The following is a 12126-nucleotide window of genomic DNA, read 5'->3' as shown; positions in this document are numbered from 1 at the left end:
ACCAGCATTTCCCTAATATTGCTTCCTTCTTCCTACCCACAACATGAGGCATAGCACCTGATTGGCCCCAGACATCAAAGGGCATAAAACTTCATGTGACTGGGAAGTCTAGGCAACTCTGACTTGGTGAATGTCTGTAGACTACATGAGTCATCAAGTCCTTCACCACATCCTGCCCTGATGGCCAGGTACATTTCATATAGAGATGAGGGGAACTGTGTCCAGAGAAGCTAAGTGTTGTCTCATATTCTCACTGTGTTAGGGCAAAGTAAATCTCCTCTTTGTGAAAAGTTCAATGCCTCACTTCAGCCCAACATCAAACCTGAACTTAAAGAACACTAGTGTTGGAGCCATGGTACTGACAAGATTTGAAACCAGGTCTTCCTGATTCCAAGTCTAGTACTCTATATACTTCTACTACACACTGCTTCCCCATGGTTCCATTGGTGAATACTCTTAACAGCTCATGAGTCCCCACCAGCATGTTTCCCAATAACAATCAGTCAGTAGTCTTAATTAGCTTTTAGCAAAGGCATTTACTAAGATGGTCCAGTAAGAATAGTTGGTATAACACTCTTCCCAAAGGCCTGGGTTGTACTCTCCTGCAAATATACACACAGCATTCATGAGAAGAGTCAATTCAAATAGTGTTCAGTGGTAGTGAAGTACTCATATATAATACATACATGGCAAAGGGTAATTCACAATTCCTGGTACTTTGGGACCTGGATTTCTTTCTCTTTTGATAGAACCCTTGAGCAGGTCACTCCACTGGTAGCTAGACTGGGCTGGCTGCTCACAGGACAAAGTCTCTACTGGACAGGTCAATTCACTGGACTCCCTGGCCTGGCTCCTTAGTAGATAGCTGGCATTTCTACCATCTCTAGCTTCAGCCACAGCTATAATCCTTAGCTGAGGGGTTGCCCTTGCCTCAGGGCCAGAGGATGAGTAGAAAACAAGATGGATGGACTTTGTCTAATGGAAAGAGCCTAAGCCTCTTAGAAGTCAGATAACCTAAGTTCAAATCCAAAAAGCCTCAGTTCCCTCAGGAAAAAAGGCAGCTCCAACCATACCAAGAAGCACTTTTCTTTGGGTCATTTTTCTTAGGAAACTCTTCTCTCTCTCTCTCTCTCTCTCTCTCTCTCTCTCTCTCTCTCTCTCTCTCTCTCTCTCTCTCTCTCTCTCTCTCTCTCTCTCTTCTCTCTCTCTATCTCTGTCTCTCTGTCTCTGTCTCTCTCTCTCTCCCCTTCCTTCCTTCCTCCTCCTCCTCCTCCTTCTTCTTCTCTCTACTGTATCTCTCTCACTTTCTTGAGTATGATCAGAATTCATATACATTCTGCACTGTAATAAAAGGATTATATTCTCTCTTATTAGATCCTTTCCCCACCCCAGGAAAAAAGACATATCCTGTCCTCTCTTTTAAGGAACAGGTCCCCCTTTCTCACTCCCCAGCTAAACATATTCAATAACTAAACCACCCTGGGCCAATGATCATTAAATGTTTTTATAACAATTTCACATAGCATGAAGGATAAAAGTTAGCAACCAGGGGGACCAACTGTCTAAAAAACAGATGCATGGAGCAACAACCCATAAGGAACAAAATTGTCTTTTCTCTCCTCTTATCACCCCCCTCCCTTAACAATAGTTGAGAAGGGCAACAGGGATTAGTTTAGATTGGTAAATGGAGAGCAGCCTACCTAACCAGCAAGAGAGAGTAGTTTAAAAAAAAGTGTCAGGGACCAAGTATGCCCATCTCAACTAACCCCTCCATGATTTCTTGGTTCCATTCATAACCAATCTAATCTGGTCTGGTCTCTCTCTCTCTCTCTCCGGTCACTCTACTCTCATCCATGCCTCAGGCTCCATAACCTCCACTCAAATCTGTCTGCTGGTTGATGGCCAACATCCATTATGAAACTCCTTGATCAGACCATCCCAGAAGTCCCAACCAAGGTTTCATTCATATCTCCAGTCTCTTCAACATGGTTGCCCTCCTTCTCAGAAGTACATCAGGCTCAAAATCACAGGCACTTCAGGAACTCTGGGTAATGTCTGTCTGCCTACAGACAAGCCCTTTCAGTACCTCAAGTTTCCAAGGTAACACCTCTGGGTAATATCAAAGCCAGAGTTACATTCATAAACATTCATAATAATCCCTGATCTCTCTAAGTCCCAAGAGTGTTATAACATTCCAAGGTGCCAAAGCATTTTGAAAAGGAAAAAGAGCTATTCAAATAGGAAGTTTTATTGCAATGATCACTTTGACTATGATTGTAAATTGATACAAGCCATATCTACTAGAACTAATATCCCCTTAGGAGAGAATAGACTAAGCTCCCATATCTAGGAACAAAAAATATTTTTGGTTAAATGAATGAATGAATGCCCTAGTCCTATGGCATATATACATCTTGAATATCCTCACATTAATGGCAGTATTTTCCCTAAATAGTACCACCTCTTCAACCCTCATCCCATACCTCTCATATGTCTATATTATAACATGAATATAAGTGTGTGTGTGTGTGTGTGTGTGTGTGTGTGTGGAGAAAGAGAGAGAAAGAGAGAGAGAAAGAGAGAGAGAAAGAGTTTCCCTATCTCTTGTAGGCTGTAAGTACAAAGGCCACCCAACCCCACTGCTGATCTACATAGAATTTTTGACCTTCTCCATTTTGGACCTGGGAGCTTCCTTAGGTGCTCCCCATATTGGCATTAGACTTACACCTGATAAGCTTTAGCCCTAATGCAGCTTAGAATTTTAGAACTCAATTGATCCACCAGCCTCAGTCTCCCATGGTAACAGGAATTACAGGCTTGTGGCACCATACCCAGCAACAAATAATTCCTAATCCAGTGGCAAAGCAGTGGTAATTCAGAGTAGAATCTTTATTACCCATCCCAGTGGGCAGTGGGACCAGGCTGCCTGGAGTTGGGAATGGGAAAAGGGAAGGCCCACAGTGCCAAAGGTTTTATGATTCAGAGTTAGTGGAATATTAGAGATATCTAGAAACTGAAGCCCAGGGAGGTGAAATTACTTCCACAAAGTCACGTGGGGAATAAGTGGTATAACCAAATTAAGTGGAGAAAGGAAAAAACAGAAGAAAGATGAGCTATTATAAATGGAGGGGGAAAAAAGTATATAGTAATCCTTCATTTGTGCAATTTCCAAACACACTGAAAAATACATTCTAGGAAATTTAAGTGAAAAATTATACTGACTTGAATTTCCATCTTTCAGCACTCCTCCCCCCACCCCCAACACCATAGAATGACATGTTTCCCACTCAGGAGTTCAATAACCCTGAGCCTCAGGTCTCAGACCTCTTTGTTCCCAAATGGTCTCATCTGCTGTTAAATGAGATGATGATGAAGGGAACAGTAATCCTGGCCAAAGCAGCTATGCTTAACAAGATGGGATGTCCTAGGGCTTGGCACACCCTCCAAGAAATTCCAGGGGACAGCAGGCACTAGATAGCCCACATACACCTGCAAGATCCAACCCTCCCTTTCTCTTGGACCTCTCACCACCATCATGGAACTACTCTCTCACCTCTCCCTAGGGTCAGGGGTTGGAAAGCAGAGCACAGCAGATGTGAATTCAGTGAATTGTCTGTGTACAGTCTTATTACAGAGGGTGTTCTGGGTTAAGGAAGAAACAATGGTTGGAACACAAAACCTGGCTTAGGTGAGCACCTTGCCCCTCAGTTCCACGGCCATGGTCAAATGCTTAGTCTCGAGACAGCCCTCATGGGCAAAGCTCCAGCCACAGCAAGGACAGAAGTGACATCATTGCTCCCCAGAAACCGCGGAACATTGGGGTCGGGTAGGGGACATCCTGGCATGAGTACGCTGATGGTTAAGGAGGAAGCGGGCCTCTCGGAAACAGCGCCTGCACTGGGCACACTGGTAAGGCTTCTTGCCACTGTGGATGCGTCGGTGAGTGAGCAGATTCTGTTTGAGGCTGAATCGCCGTCCACACTCAGGGCATGGGAACGGACGCTCACCTGTGTGGGTGCGCTGGTGGACAGAGAGGTTGTGCTGGATGCTGAAGGCCTTGCCACACTCAGGGCAGACATACAAAGCCCGCCCTGCTCCATTCATTCCAGCATGGGCCTTATGGTGCCGAACCAGACTAGACTGCTGAGGGAAGGTCTGGCCACACAAGAGGCATCGGTATGTCTGTTCCTCTGCCGGATGATGGATAATGAGGCCTTGCTCGTCACTGGGACTGTCCTCCTCATCTGCCTCAAGAGGCTCTCCTCCTGGTGGGGACAGGTCCGACATGGGCACTTCCAACAGCACGGAAGTTCCATTCATTAAGTCACCAACCTCTGGGGAGACAGACACAGAGAGAAAGGGCACAGGTAAATGGAGTGGTTCTGACACAGGTCCGTGATAACCCCCTTCCCCAGCTGGAGGCAATATGGGAAGGAACTACATGGTGGAAAGAACACTGAATTTGGAATCGAAGGATCCCGGTTGGACTGATGGCTTGCCTCATTCAGGCAAGTCACTCAATGGCCCTAAGCCTCAGGTGTCTCATTTATAAAATGGGGGAATTCGACTAGAAGAAGTCTCTAAATCTTTTAATCCTACTTTCTTGTGCTAGAGAAGTGTGGCAGCCTCTCAGCCGTTTATCTGCAACCAGCCTCACTTCCCATTCTTTCCCACTGCAATCAGGATGATGGGTCTATAGCCAGAAGGGAATTCAGAGGTAATCTTGTCCAACCCTCTAACTTGACAGATAAGTAAACCGAGGTCCTGACTTGCCCAAAGTCACACAGCTAGTAAGTGTTAGAGGAAAGATTTAAACCCATGGGAGTCCTCTGACTCCCAAGTCAGCCTTCTTTCCACTGGAGTCAACCCTGATTCCAGCCAAACTAGTTTACCCCCAGTAGAATAAGCCTTGCCATTTGCCCCAGCTAAAGTCAAATTATAACCTCTCCAGATCCCACCCATTATTCCAGGCCCATCTCATCTGGTTCCTCTTCCTCCTCCTCTGTCATCTCTGACTAGTCTATCCCAGGGAAATTTCCCTGCTTAGATCTCCTATAGAAGCTACTAACATTTTACATATGAGATCATAAGATTTGATTCTTGAGATTGTCTAGAACAGAAGTGCCAAACTCAAGACCTTTGGTACTACCCCCAGTAGTAGATTAAAATCTAATTTGGAAATGTTTAATAAAATAAAAATATAATGCAACATAAATAATGTTAATTTGTGGTTTTCTAAGTCAATATGGCCCCACAGGGGATCCTTTTCTATTTGAGTTTGATATCACTGATTTAGATCAACCCCTTCATTTTACAGGTAAGGAAAGAGAGAATCAGAGAGAAGGGCATCCAGGAGTGGCAAAGCCAGTATCTGGATGGAGATTCTCTGATTCCAAATCCAGTGTTTTCCCACTTTATTGTTGTTGTTGTTGCTAATCTGGCCTAAGACTCCATTGTCATGGGGAACCTCTGGTGCAGAGTCTCCCTCCCTAATGCAGGGTAGCAACTCATCTGTAAGTTCTAGTCTTAGAAAGTTTCCTTTCAATGCAAGGCCCACCCATGATTCCAGAGGACAGATGATGAAGCATGCTGCCCAACTCCTGACAGGAAGGTGAAGGATGGACTCATAAGGAGACATATATATTTTTGGATGTGGCAAATGAAGGAATTTATTTTGTTTGACTATGCATATTTATTATTCATAGGGTTTTTTCCTTTAAAAAAAATAAACTAGGGGCAGCTAGGTGGCACAGTGGATAGGGCACTGACCCTGGAGTCAGGAGGACTTGAGTTCAAATCTAGCCTCAGACACTTGACACTTACTAGCTGTGTAATCCTAGGCAAGTCACTTAACCCCATTGCCTAGCCAAAAAAAAAAATTCTTTGGGGCTGCTATGTAGCACAGTGGATAAAGCATCAGCCCTGGAGTCAGGAGAACCTGAGTTCAAATCCAGCCTCAGACACTTGATATTTACTAGCTGTTGTAACCCTAATTTCCTCACCAAAAAAAAAAAAAACAAACCTTAATGATGGGGAAAGGCAGAGACAAAGTAAATTTTTGTTGGTTGAAAAATATAAAATAAAATTTTAATAAATAAGCATGAAAAAAGAAAGTTTCCTGGAACATAGCAAGGTCAAGTGACTTGTCCAAGGTCATACAGAGTACAATAGGTTTGTATGAAGTAGGGCTGAAACCCAGGTCCCCAAGCACCTTGCATAGTGCCTAGCACATTGTAGGTGCTTAATAAGTGCTTAATAAGTCAATCCACAGATTGATTGCCTCCTGGCTTCAAGGCCAGTCTCCCTCCACTGCATCCCACTATTTTACAAATGTGCAGTAACTTCATCTTGTGTCCACAACTAGAGACCATGTTATTATCCCTGAGGAGGTCAGTGCTAATGCCTTCTGTTTCTCTGGATCCTCATGCTATCAGAAATGAGCATTTACTAAGGCAGTCAGCAAATACTTGCAGATTAACTCAAATTAATGCTGGGATGCCTTCATTTATCATTTTGAAGTCCCAAAGGCCCTCTCTCCCACAGGGTACATACTCCAGAGTAGTAAAAATATTATTTTTTTTATTATTATGTTAGCTAACTGGTACAGTGAGAAGAGTGTGGAATTTGGAGTTAAGAAGGTTCAAATTCTAATCCTGCCTCAGATAAATACTAACTGTATGACCCTGGGCAAGTCATTCAACCTCTGCCTGCGTCAGTTTCCTCAATGGTAAAATGGGGATAATAATAACATCTACCTCACAGGGCTATTGTGAAAATCAAATGAGTTAATGTTTGTAAAGCACTATATAAATGCTAGCTATCATTAGAATTATTACCTTATTACTAAAAACCTATGACATTCATAAGGTCCTTTATATTACTTTTAGCATTTTCTTTCCTACTGCAAGGCAGGCACGGGTTATTTATCCCCACTTTCCAGATAAGGAGACTGAGCCTCAGAAAGGTTCAATTAAAAAAAATTCAATTCAGTAAACATTTATTGAGTGCCTACTGTGTGCCAGGTTCTGGTGATACAAAGACAAAAATGACTTGTTCAAGATAGAAGAGCCAGGACTAGAATCAAGGCCTCGTGTCTCCAACTTTCCCCTATACCCTTTCTCTCCAGCCTTTCCTGGAATCAGCCAACAAGCATTTATTAAGCACCTATTATGTACCTGACACTGTAGTAAGCCTGGAAGGAGAAGGCAGGTTGATCACATTTTTTTACTCCTGGAGAGGCACTTGCACCTATCCCAAAATTCTATGATTTAGTCCAGAAGGCCAGACTCCAGAAGTTTGGGGGTAAGGGGTTCTGGGTTTTTTCCTCCCCTATAACCACTGCAATATACTCTTCCCCTCTCCATCTTCCCATGTTTAGAGTAGGGTAGGGAAAAACAAGCAGAGATGAACTGGGGATATTTGGAAGCATCAGGGAAAGTCAGAGGGGCAGAGACACATGAGGCCTTGCCTAGGCATGAAGTCAAATTCTGGGAGCAGACAGCTCCTTTTAAAGGTCCCAAGTCCTTCCATTGTATCAATCCCTGCACCAGCCCATTCAGATCTCCTTGCCATGCCTCCTCCCACCCCAGCCTCTGCAGCCCACATAGGAGTTTGAGGTCGTCTTTCTCACAACGTTAGTCCAAGAAAGAGTTGGTGATGATTCCAGGCTGCTGTCCCCAACTCCTGTGCCCGTCCCACTGTCCCAAACTCACGAACCTAGATTGCGTTCCCTCTCCTCCTCCTCCTCCTGGCTCCGACCCCACGAGAGGCTGCGCTGCATGCCGGAAATACGGTAACTTTGGGAGGGAGAGCTGGTCCGCACTGCTTCAAGGTAAATTTACAGTAAGTACGGTAAACTTCCAGCTAAGCTTCTCTTTTAAATACAATAGCCCTCCCGCAGCCACCCTTCTCCAGGTACTTCGGTCAGCTCCGGCTTTGAGTTATACCTCCGTAGGAGGCTGGCCCACCCATCTCACCCCACCTTCTGCAGCAAGCCTCCAGAATCATGCACAGAAAGGAGGCTGTAGTCGTGCTGCTGCCCCCTCATCCCCAGGCCCCATGCACCAGCGCTTTATTCAGTAATTACGGTAACCCACCCGCAGAGACCTCCGGCAGCTTAGGTAAATAAGGTAATCCTCCTGCTGTAAATGCCCACTCAGCTCTTCAGGACTAGGGAGACACTCCTTGCGACTCTCAGCAAATACGGTAACGCTTCCGCAGTGACAACCTCAGTCCACCCACCACCTACCCCCGCCCCTAAGGGCCCAGCTCGTTCTTGGTAAATACGGTAACTGCCGCAGCGGTCCCTGGCTGGACCTGGGACTTACGTGATGCTGCTGTCTGTGTGCCGAGTCCAGAGCCCTCCCCTCCGACGCTCGTCTGCACAGCAGCCCCACCAGGCTGAGAGTTCTAACTGGCCCTAAACCTGGACTGCAGAAGAAAGGAGGAGAGCTGGTTATGGGGGCGGGGAGGGGGGGGCAGCAGAAACCAGCATCCTGAGGCAGAGTATTATTGGGGGACGGAGAAGGGTCCTCTCTGCCCCAACCTCTGGGATCCAGAAATCATGGTATTTCGAGCTGGAGAGGACCAGAAGTGATTTAGTGCATCTTGTTTAACAGATGAAGAAACTGAGGCCCAAAGGAGTTAGTGAGTTGCCCAAGGTCACACTGGTGAGGGAGGATTTGAAAACAAGTCTTCTGTCTCAAACTCCAAAGCTCTTTGTGGTACAAGAGATTGGACCAATAATCCCCTGGGGGGAGAGCCAGGAATTCCCAAGGTCACCCTCCTGTTGGGGCCAGAATTGGTTGTGGAGAAACCTTAGGAGCCAACCTAAAATCCTTAACCTTAACAAATTCTTGACTTCAGGGAAATCCTGTCATTACCCACTTGTAGGTCATTCAAATTTCCCTCTGCCCACTCTTCCAGAGCAGGGATTCCCAGTTCCTATCTATTCTTGTTTCAAAATTCCCCTTCCCCTACCCTTACACACACATATAAACCCAGATTCCTTACCAACTGAGCCAAATTCTCATCTCCATTTTATAAAACCAGATCCCTGATTCATCCCATAGCAAGCCAGAACTTAGTTCAGCTTTCTTCCAGATGTGATGTCAGTGGCTGTGAGGAAGTCAATGAGCCCCTGTGAAGGAACCAGACCTGGGCCTTGGGATTTATTCACCAGTGGCATTAGATTCTCTGCTTAGAGTAAATCCTGAGGGCCTGTCCTTCAGTCTCTGGGCTTCCACCCTTCACTATTCTCTAAAGTGATCCCTGGACTAGAGGCTCAGTGCCTCATAAACCTAAACTAGCTTTCCTTTCTTGGGTTTAATGTCCTGTTCTTCCTTCCTGCCTAAGGGGGAAAAAGGGTGCCCCTCTAATTTGCCAAAGCACTTCATCTATACCTCAACCCTTCAAAGTCATCTTAAAATTTCCTCTTTCCCCTCCAATCAGTTGCCAAGAGTCTCTTACTCTCTATTCACCCTACAACCACCTCAATTCCAGTTCTCATCTTTTCTTTCTACCCCACAGGTCCCTCAGCTCTGATGGGTTAGCTTTTGCTTCCAAACCCGTGTTCCATTAATATTGCCCTCTCTCATGCATACTCAAACAATTCCTTCTCTGCTGGCTCCTTTTCAGCCTACAAACATACTCCAAAAGAAAATTTTCCCTTTGCCCCACTACTTTTTCAGCTTATGCTCCTATCTCTACTCCTTTGCTGCCAAACTCCTAGAAATGAGAGTCTACATTTTGCAGCACTTTACAATATTGTTTATGAATCAATCCTAAGTCTACTAATGACTTTATCACTTTTAATGATCTTTTCTCCTTACACTTTGACAGAGGTCCTTGGTCCTCTGCTCTCTACACTCTCCTTTGGAAATTTCATTCCTATTATGGCTTCAACTCCCTATGCAGATGACCCTAAACCTAAATCTCCAGTCCCAACCTCTTTTCTGAGCTCCAGGCCTACATCTTCAATTGTCTATAGGATTGCTCTACCCAGATGTCCTTTAGGTAATTCAAACTCAAAATGTTCTGTAATGGGAGACCAGCCAGTGAGGGACCTGCCCTTAGAGCATCCATAATATCTACGTGGCAATTTGATGAGCCTGCTTTTGGAAATGCAAGATAGAAGAGCCCTTTCACCCCACCCTCAACCCACTTCAGAGCATATAAAGGTATTCTTGGTTTCCTGTTGACTTACCAAATAGTGACAAAAAACTTTTTAACTGGCTGCTGAGCAATAACTGAGTGTCTTTAAAAAGCTGAGATGGACAAACTCTCTCTTTCCCTGGTGGCTCTAGTGAGATAAGAAATGTGGCGAGACTCCTGGAAAGCAGGAAAAGTAGCTATTTGTAGCCTTGAATACACGGTGCTATTGTCTCTGTTGTGTTCCTTCTTACCTGATATTAGGTGAAGGAATGCTGGAGTCAAAAAGGACACGTTTATGACCTTGAGAATTTTGAAAGCCACCAGAGGTCCCAAAAAAGGGAGCCTATAAGCAGAGTCAGTCCAGAAGTAGATTGACCCAGAAGCCAGGACAGTTTCCTTGGGTCCTGCAAGCAAGGGAACAATTTGTTCATTGACTATGACACACCTAGAAGTGAACTTTATTGGGGGAGGGGGAATATTTTGTAGCAGCCACTTTAAGTTTGAGCCCATTCTCCCCAGGGACCAAGGTGGTAGAAGACAGTTTGGGAGGTTTTTGTCCTTCAGTTCCTGCTGTATTTTCTTGGTAAATATCCTTTTATAAAAGCTAGTTAATATTACCTGGTTAGTTGATATTGAAGAGATGTTAACTGGTAAGGGGAAATGTATCAAATAGCAGCTTGTGAGTGTTAGTATTAAATACCCCAAACCCTCAGTGTTCCCTGCTAAGACCCTGAGGGGAGCAGAAGTAGCCACTCTCTGGAAACCAGATCTGCCTGTGTGAGGGGGGTTGGGAAGTGAGGCCCCAGAGCTGATGCTATAGTTCAAAGCCAAGTCTATTATCTTTCTCCCTGACCCTCCTCTTCTTCTGACTTCACTATTTCTAGCTATGGCAACAACATTCATCCATCCAATCTCACATTTTCACAACCTGAGGATTATCTTTGACTCCCTTCTTCTCCCTTATCTCTCATAGCTACTCAGGTATCCATTAGTTGCAGCAGAGACTACTGTCTCCTTCCAGATGCTTTTTGTTCCCTTTGCTTTGATGATATGGTGCTACTCCTATCTCTCTGATAGTTTCCTATGTTTCTTGCACTGGTAATTCATCTGTCTCCTAGAAATCCTCCAAGGTTCTATCCTTGGATGCTATCTTTTCTCTCACTTCACTCTCATCCACTCCCATGGCTTCAGTTATCATTTGAAGATAGATCCCAAATCTTTATCTTCACCTTCAACCTTTTTCCTAATCTCTGGCTCCATATTTTCAATTCTCTATTAGATATCTCTATCTGAATGTCTACTATATATAACTTGAATTCAAGAAGTCTAAGTGTGAATTCATTTTCTTCTCTCAGAAACCTGCCCCTAGGGGCAGCTAGGTGGCTCAGTGGATAGAACATCAGCCTTGCATTCAGGAGGACCTGAGTTCAAATCAAGCCTCAGATACTAGCTGTGTGACTCTGGGCAAGTCATTTAACCTCAATTAACTCACCAAAAAAAGAAAGAAACCTGCCCCTTCTCTTAAATTCTGTTTCTACTGATGACACACCAGGAAGCAGCATGGTACTGAGGAAATAACATTGGATGGAGTGTTAGGGGACTTGGGTACAGATTTTAACTTTTCCACATACTACCTGGATGGCCTTAGGCAAGTTCCTCTGGACCTCAGTTTCCTCTGTGAGAAAATGGAGTTTGACTCACCCTCTGAGATGGCTTCCAGCTCCAGATCTGTGAACCAGTCACCTAAGTCATCTTTGAATTTGCTCTCCTGCATCCACTCAGTTACCAAGTCCTCTTGATTCTACTTCAGTAGAATCTTTCATATGAGCATAATATTCTCTATTCTCTCTACAACCTCCTCAATTCCAGTTGTCATCTTTTCTTTCTGCCCCATAGGTCCCTCTACTCTGATAGGTCAGTTTGTGCCTTATCTTGTCTGAGCCTACATGCCCATTCCATATCATGCTGTAATTA

Source organism: Vombatus ursinus, unplaced genomic scaffold (assembly GCF_900497805.2).
Source record: "Vombatus ursinus unplaced genomic scaffold, bare-nosed wombat genome assembly UNPS02014852.1, whole genome shotgun sequence".
NCBI classification, from domain to species: Eukaryota; Metazoa; Chordata; class Mammalia; order Diprotodontia; family Vombatidae; genus Vombatus; species Vombatus ursinus.
The sequence above is the reverse complement of the archived record's forward strand: the minus strand, read 5'-3'. Positions refer to the sequence as shown.